Source organism: Aquarana catesbeiana, linkage group LG10, assembly GCF_042186555.1.
Source record: "Aquarana catesbeiana isolate 2022-GZ linkage group LG10, ASM4218655v1, whole genome shotgun sequence".
Taxonomy (NCBI): domain Eukaryota; kingdom Metazoa; phylum Chordata; class Amphibia; order Anura; family Ranidae; genus Aquarana; species Aquarana catesbeiana.
Window position 1 is genome coordinate 20,636,139 of NC_133333.1, and position 8,786 is coordinate 20,644,924.

The window sequence follows — 8,786 nt, forward strand, 5'->3', positions numbered from 1 at the left end:
AACAAAGAAAAAAAAAAACAAAACAAGAGGGACTATTTAGGTGCACATATACAACAGACAATTGAACATTTGTATAAAACTTAAATTTTATTTTACCAAACGTTTTCAATTTGTGTTAAAAATATCCCTAACGTGAAACTAAACTGTATCTGAGCACCACAAACTGAAAGTGCTATTTGAGTTATTTTTAACCACTTCAGCTCCAGAACATTTACCCCCCCCCCCTCACGACCAGGCCATCTTTTGCGATACGGCACTACGTTACTTTAAATTACTATTGCGCGGTCGTGCGACGCTGTACCCAAATAAAATGTACGTCCTTTTTATCCCACAAATAGAGCTTTCGTTTGGTGGTATTTGATCACCTCTGCATTTTTTTTTTATTTTTTTGCACTATAAACAATGTAAGGGTTAAGGGTCAGGTGCGCCCCTCCTTCGCTCGAGCTGGACTATGTTGGACACCAGGAGATTTCCTTGATCGATCGGGTAATCAAGAAACCATACACAAGGATGGATTAATCAAGAATACGCTGTATTACAGGAAGTTCACATGTTATATTGGGTAACAATATTATACATCAGTAGGGGCAGACTAAGGGGCAGTCCCCTAGTCTAACCAATCACAAGAGTACAATTATCACAGGTTACATGTTATATGACATATATATATTTGCATAGTATTCTGCCCAGAGATATACTAAAAAGTCCCTTATCTAAATATCTAATATCTAAAGCCCCTTATCTAAATATGAAAGGCCTAGTGGTCAACTGGTCAAGTGCGCCCCCAAACCTTTTCCTTGCTCGAGCTGAACTCAGACACCAAGAAGGTCAGTCAATCGATTGGATAATCACGACACCACACAGCACGTTGGATATCGAGAATATATTTGTATTTTTCCTTTCACATGTTATATAGGGCAACAATTCATTATACATCATTAGGGGCAAACCAAGGGGCGGTCCTTTAGTTTATCCAATCACAAGAGTACAAGTATCACAGATTACATGTTATATGACCTATGCATTATATTTCTGCTAAATGACGTGCTTAAAAAAATACCTAACAAAAGTACCCAAAATCTCCTTTATCAAAATATATTTTCTTAGCTTAAATTCTGAGAAAATGAGTAATATAGAAATAACCTTTTAAGATACTTTCGATAAGGTGCCTTTTGGCTTTAGGCCCTGGTTTGCGGTGGGATGTTCTAACTTATTCCCGTACATATTCAAAAGAATTGTCACCGCAAGTATCTGTTTTTGCAGATAGCTTAGCTAAAAAATTTCCACTTAACATTTCAAAGCCTTGCATAAGCATTTCATCTATCTTGTATATATAAAAAATAATTCAGGCCTCTTATCTAAAGTATTATACTGAACCAAAGTGCAGCCATTTCCTTACAAAATATACCCTCTTAACTTTAACTAAACTTATTGGAATATAAGGCCGAGGTGTGAGGTACGCGATGTCTCTTGACAATGTTCCAAGATAAGTCTCTCATTTATGACCACAAGCGGCTTCCTGCTAGCTCTTGCACGCAAATAGTACGTTTTCTGCAAAAAGCCTTGCAAGTGCATTTCAAACTTTTCAAACTACAGCATAAGGAGAGTTTCAACTTAAGGCATCACTCTAACATTTATATAAGCATGAGGGAAACCATTTTCCTTACAATCCCTCCTTTGATCATGGGGAACGCAGTTCCCCCCTGATCACTCATGCTCAGAGTACCATCTTTGTTCTGAGTAGAACATAGCCATGGAGGTTTTAGGTTCGGGCTGGGGTTTTAAATTATCCACCAGATCAGGCACTCTGCCAGTCAGATAAAAGACAAATTTGACAGTAGCATAGGCAGCTATTCCCAGTAGCACAATCATTATCATGTATCAGTATCATGCCCGCCTTCTTAAAGAAATTCATTATACTTTCCCAGAAGGATCCAAACCAACCTCCTACGCCTGCAAAAGGATTCCAGGAATCCCCTAACCTCCTCATCTTGCTTTCTTCCATCCAGGAACTGTTCATGTGTGTGTTGGTTAGCCATTCCCTGGATTCACTATTGTTGCCCTGTACACAATTTGCAATGTTGTAAGTGGACATGTTACCTACTCTTTCATTGGGGTCAGAGATATTGTATGTTACCAAGCCTCTGATTTCTAAAGAGCCATTGAGAGCATATGGGAGATCTACCAGGGTAAAGTTTACTATAGAGTCTCTGCAGAATCTACCATTGTACATGTCTCTCCCTGCTCCGTTTAGGAAACAAAATTGTGGTGTTCTTGTGTAACCGTTTCTGGATGTGTGTATTCTTGTTACCTGTGTGGTTCCCTTCGGTGGTTTGGAATCCACAATTTGAAGCCATCCAACAGCCAAATACAGTTAACAGTAATACCATGCATATTATAAGGAAAGAAAAGGCGGCAATAAGTTGGGAGTTACACTTCCAATTACGGGGTTCCTTGGAAGGGAACAAGGGTGGGGCTGGGATTAGTTGAATGTCATTAGGTCTGAGTCTTTGGACCCCTTGGATACCTTCGGGGGGGGATATAGGGGGTATAGGGGGGTTGGACTGTTCTTGGCAGTCTGGGGGGCTTGGGGAGTGGTTTGTTTCTTCTGAGGGGCTTGAGCTCACTCCTTTCTGGGTGCTTCTTGATCCTGGAGGCATGTATCCATTGTGGACCTTGGTCTGTAAGAACAGCAGTTCTGGCAGCTTTCAATACTTCAAACGGACCTTGGTAGATGGGAACTGGCTGTTTCCTTGCAGCGAGTTGCTTTATCAGCACCTTGTCACCCTGGATGAAGGGATGTGTTGGTTCTGTGGAAAGAGGAGGAAAAGTGACAGCAACCTTGTCATAGGTTTCAGTTAAGCTACTTACCAGATGTTTCACGTGCTCTTCCTGTTAGGAATACAAGTTAATTTCCTCTCCTTCCTGTGGCTTTTTCTGGGCTGGTTTTCCCATAAGTATTTCATAAGTATTTGACCCAGTCCGTGTAAATACGACAGAATCTGTGGGGCTACACTCTCAGGTATTCCTATGATCCCCTCCTTGTTTGACCAGAGACCTGTAGGGTCTCTGGTCAAACCTGCTTGCACCCAGTAATCCAGGTCTGTGGCAGCCGCCTTAACCTGCAACTGGGATGCTACTCCTGGGGATACCATCCTGGTCCCGCCTGAGATAATACATCCTAGGTATTCCACCCGCTCTTGACACCATTGGATCTTTTTGCGAGATGCCAAATGGCCCTTGAGTACTAGGTGGCTCATCAGGCTTTCAGAGTCTACCGCACACTGCGCACCGTCGACGCTACACAACAGCAGATCGTCGACATACTGCAATAGGACTGAACCCTCGGGAGGGACCCAATCGTCTAAGGTGGCCTTTAACACCATAGAGAATGCTTCCGGACTGTCTACATATCCCATTGGGAGATGCGCCCAGGTTAACTGACCAGTTGGACTCTTTTTCCAGGAGAATGCAAAGATATGTTGAAAATCCTCATGCACATCTATGCTAAAGAAAGCGTTAGACAGGTCTAGTACCGTGTAAATAGTGGATTCTGCAGGAATATTTACAAATATGCCAGTGATATCTGAAACTAAGGGAGGCAGCGGCTGAATACACTTGTTAACAGCTCCAAGATCTTGCACCATCCGCCATTCCCCATTAGCCTTCTTTACTGGATTTACCGGTGTGTTCCAGGGACTGATAAGAGGTTTGAGTATGCCTTTCCTAAGGTAGTCCTGAATCTGTGGTTCTACGCACTGGATTTTCTCAGCTGGCAATGGATATTGTTTTTGGTATGTAGGAGAAGCATCTGGTTTAAATGTTGGAACCTAAGGTGTGCAGAGAACATGACCTACATCAGTTTTGGCCGTAGCCCGAATGGCATGTCCCTCCAAATGTCCCGGGAAGCTCATGAAGTAAAAAATTAAGTCCTGTCTTTTTGGCATAGTCAGGTCACAATGAGATGATTTGGCGGTCATTCCCCCTTCGCTGTCAAATTTGATATTCAAACCAAGCTTGGACATCAGATCCCTGCCCATAAGACATAGGGGGCAAGCTTCAAGAATGGCAAATTGTGATTTAGTCAGTAGTTGGCCCTCAAAGTCACTAACAGACAATTTGGGTGTTATTTTGTGTATGACATCTGTCCCATTAATTTCCATAGAGCAGCCCTCAGTGCAGTCCTCAGTTACAAAACGGGGGTCATTTCATCTAACAGTGCTTCTATCTTCTTTTTGGATGATCTCGTGATCATCTGTCCGTGTGTCGACAGATCTCTGCTTGCCTTTTGCATTTCCTGACTTAGTTCCTTAAAGCGGTAGTAAACTAGCTGTCTTTTTTTTTTTTTCCTACACCTGCAAGGGGAAAGGCATAATGAGCTAGTATGCACCACATACTAGCTCATTATGAGATATTTACCTTAGAACGAGGCGCCGGCATCTCACCCGGTCAACGCAGAGCGAGCTGACATTTCCCCTCGGCATGTCTTCCGGGTATTGCGGCTCCGGCGCTGTGAGTGGCCGGAGCCGCGATGTCGTCACTCCCGCGCATGCGTGCGGGAGACTTCTGTCCGGCAAGCTCCGGAGTTTGCCGGGCTGTCTGCCGAGAATCCCCTGTGCGCAGGCGCCGCTGCAGTCAGCGGCTCATTGCGAGGGGAATATCTCTTAAACCGTACAGGTTTAGGAGATATTTTTTTAACCTACAGGTAAGCCTTATTATAGGCTCACATGTAGGTAAAAGTTAAAAAAAAAAGGTATACAACCGCTTTAATACGCCTTTCCCTATTTACTTTCGGTTTTATGCTCATAGTTCGTTTCCTTTCAACTATTAGATGATCTTTTAATTCTTTACTTAACTCTTCCACTATAGTATTTATTTTGTTGACTGCCTCTCTGACCATTTGTTGTTCTTCCATCCTCCCCTTTCTCTTCTGCTATAGCCATTAAGGCTCCCATTGTTAATTCATGTGAGGGGTATAATTTCTTTTTATATTTTGTGTTACTGTCTTTATGTTCTTCCTTGTCTTTAATTTCTACCTTTGCCATGACATTAGGTGGTGGGGCTGGATATGGGACCAAGGGGGGTGGCAGATCAAAGAGATCTGTGGATGGGGGCACTTGTGGTATTGGTGCAGTGGGTGGTGATCTACTGCAGGGATTTTTATATATCGTTTGTGGGAATTTCTTTTTATACTCCTTCAAAGCTTTGGACCACACTTTATACCAATCAATCATGTATTCTTTATTATAGGGTAATGGTGGATAATTGTACTGTTTGTGTTGCCCACATAATTTGGTCACCTCTTCCCAATCCTCTTGACTACAGGGACCGTGAACGGTCAATCCTGATATTTGTAATACGTGTGCTCTGGACAAAATATTTGACCAGAAAGGGTCAGTACAATTTTTTCCATAATTTCCCGACACAAAATCAATTGGTGTAGGTTGATCTGCCTTACCACCACTTTAACCAATTGTTAACTGCCGACAGTACTTTTATTGCAGGCGGGCAGCATAGGCAAAAAGAAATCCCTGATCAACCTCTCATAGTAGTACAGTGTTACTGTGGTGAACTACTTTGATGAAAGTATGTAAAAAGATAATATAAATGGAAAAAATATATAAAAAAAAACGAAATGCTGAATTTTATAAATGTTGTTTTTTTATTTGAGGGCATCTAAATGACATTCTCACTGCCCATATAACTCAAATAAATCAAGGATTGTTTAGAGCAGTGGTTCTCAACCTGAGGGTCGAATGACGATTTGCCAGGGGTACCAAATCCTGGGCTGTTCCTATAGCCCGCACCACTCTGCCAGCCTTTTCGCGGCCGCCCAGCAGTTCTCTCTCTGGAGCCTGTGGCCACCCCGCTGGGCTGTTCCTAGAGCCGCCCACTCAGCCTCTTCGCACCCACCCATTCAGTTCATGGCATGGGTAGGGGGGGCAGAGACTAGAGGTCAGCTGACTGGTGAGGAATGTGAAGTGGGAGGGGCTGGAGGAGACCCTATTTCCTGATTTCGGCATAGGTGTCACTGCTACAAGACACCACAGAGCTGGAGACACAGTGAAGTCAGAGACACAGTGAGTAACACTACCTGTTATTATAGTTGCCATTAAAAGTCCCCACTACAGTTCTCAGATCAGCAGATGACCTTGATCAAGAGCACATAAGCTGGCTGATCAGAACTCCCCCCAGCCATGCCACTGATCCCACCCCCACACCAGAACTGCCACTCATCCCATCTTTCTGCCAGCAATGCCACTCATCCCATTCCCCCCACCAAGGAATAAACATAGAGAATACATGAAAGTGAGAGAAAAAGAGGGGGAGGAACAAAGAAAAAGGGAGACAAAGAATAAGAGAACAAGAAAGAGGGATGGGGGGAAAAAAACAAGAAATTAGGATAGAGAGATAAAAGGGAAAGAAAAATGTACCATAAGAGGTTTTAATACTATACACGTGGAAGGGACTCGGGGAGCACTAAATGTCTGTGGGTTAGGGGCGCAAATTACTTGTCTTGCCTTGGGTGCTGGCAACCCACGCTACGAAAATAATTTTACTGTTCGGGGTCCCCACAACTTGGGAAATTTTATCAAGGGGTCACGGCATTAGAAAAGTTGAGGACCACCGGTTTAGAGTCTAGCCAACTTTTCCAAGTCCTACAACATTTCAATCCCAAATCATTTTGTAAACATATTAATTCTTCCATTAGTCTAATTCTATCTACAACCCTGAGCCAATCCTCTATTGTCGGTATTTTCTTTGATTTCCATTGCTCCGGGATTAATGCTTCTGCTGCGTTTAACAAGAATGGGGTAATTGCTGCTCTATAATTTCTTTGTTTTTGTTTTTAACATACTGTCACCAGTCAGTGTTCCTGATCACCGCCACACCAGGCATATGATGACGCTGCACTGCACTGGTGTAAATAAAAAAAAAAAGTAAATAAAAATGTAAAAAAAAATAAAAATATTCAATTTCTTTATTTAAAAAAAAAAATGTGACAAAAAAAATTTCAACTTCAAAAAACTCACCATGTCTCTTACTAAATACTTCAAAAGGTCTACTTTCCTAAAAAGGGATCGTTTGAGGGATATCTGTGCTGTCCTGGCATTTTTAGAGCCTCAAGAAATGAGATCGGCAGTCAGTACATCAGGATTGATCAATTTTCAAATATACATACAGTATCTCACAAAAGTGAGTACACCCCTCACATTTGTGTAAATATTTTATTCTATCTTTTCATGTGACAACACTGAAGAAATGACACTTTGCTACAATGTAAAGTAGTGAGTGTACAGCTTGTATAACAGTGTAAATTTGCTGTCCCCTCAAAATAACTCAACACACAGCCATTAATGTCTAAACCGCTGGCAACAAAAGTGAGTACACCCCTAAGAGAAAATGTCCAAATTGGGCCCAATTAGTTAAAATCTAATATATATATATATATATATATATATATATGTACATATATATCTATCTATCTATATATATATCTATATATCTATCTATATATCTATCTATATATATATCTATATATATGTGTATATATATAGATATATATATAGATAGATATATATATATGATTGTAAGCTCTTCTGAGCAGTGCCCTCTTAATCCTCCTTAATCTTAATCCTTAATTATATTTATATTCTAAATCCTGTATAATATTAATAATATATATATATATATATATATATATATATATATATATATATATATATATATATATATATATATATATATATATATATATATATATATATTATTAGTATTATTATTATTATTATTATACAGGATTTATAATATAAATATAATTAAGGATTAAGATTAAGGAGGATTAAGAGGTATTATTATTTAAGGTACTTATATAGCGCCGTCAATTTACGCAGCGCTTTACATATACATTGTACATATATATATATATATATATATATATATATATATATAATTAATATTATACATAATATATAATTATATAATTTTTTTTTTTTTTTTTACTATTTTAGGCCAGGTTTCCTTTGACAATAAAAAAAAATAAAAAAATCAGGAGATTTGTATTATCACTTACCATCAAATGAAAGCCCAATTTGTCCTAAAAAACAAAAAAAAAAACAAGGTATAATCCACCTGGAGACACAAAGTAGTTGTGAATGTGATGATATGTACAGTTTTACTAACAGGTCAAAGTTGAAAAATTGTGTTCTGGCAGCTTTCAATACTTCAAACAGTCCTTGGTAGATGGGACCTGGCTGTTTCCTTGCAGCGAGTTCCTTTATCAGCACCTTGTCACCCGGGATGAAGGGATGTGTTGGTTCTGTGGAAAGAGGAGGAAAAGTGCAGGCTTCTTGAACCCATTGGGAAAGAGAGCCCTGACTGTTGGGGGCATAACCAGGGCGGAGATGGTGACTAGGGGTCACGGTGGATTGGTGGGGGGACGGAGTGGGGTTGGGCCTGAGCTCACTTAGGTGGTTGCCCCAGGGGATTCTGGGCCTTTTTGGTGAAGAAGATCGGTAAGAGCTGACCCCACCCTGTCCCTCCAACCATGGATACTGAGCTCCTTCTGGCCAGGGTCCGGGAGATGGCTCTTCAGGGTCAGGCAGGGTGGCTTTTCTCCCTCCTGACTCCTGGGGATTCCTCTCCTATTCCTACACCTGATCCCCCTCAGGATCCCCCCCCCCAGGGTTAGGAGGCGAACTCGTCCGCCTTCCCGCCTCAGCCCCAGCCCCTCTAGGGCCTCCTACTGCTCTCCTCCACATCCTTCCTCTCCCTCCCCCCCCCCT

General features: G+C 41.3%; 1 long non-coding RNA gene across 1 annotated transcript; it reads right to left on the bottom strand.

Moving 5' to 3' along the window:
• Positions 1-205: 205 nt before the first annotated feature.
• Positions 206-8,337, bottom strand: LOC141109943 (uncharacterized). Its single transcript, XR_012236204.1, has 3 exons — positions 8,185-8,337; positions 8,075-8,098; positions 206-2,810 (listed from the first exon to the last, which is right to left on the bottom strand). It is a non-coding gene; the product is annotated as an uncharacterized lncRNA (long non-coding RNA).
• Between the last annotated feature and the right edge of the window lie 449 nt (positions 8,338-8,786).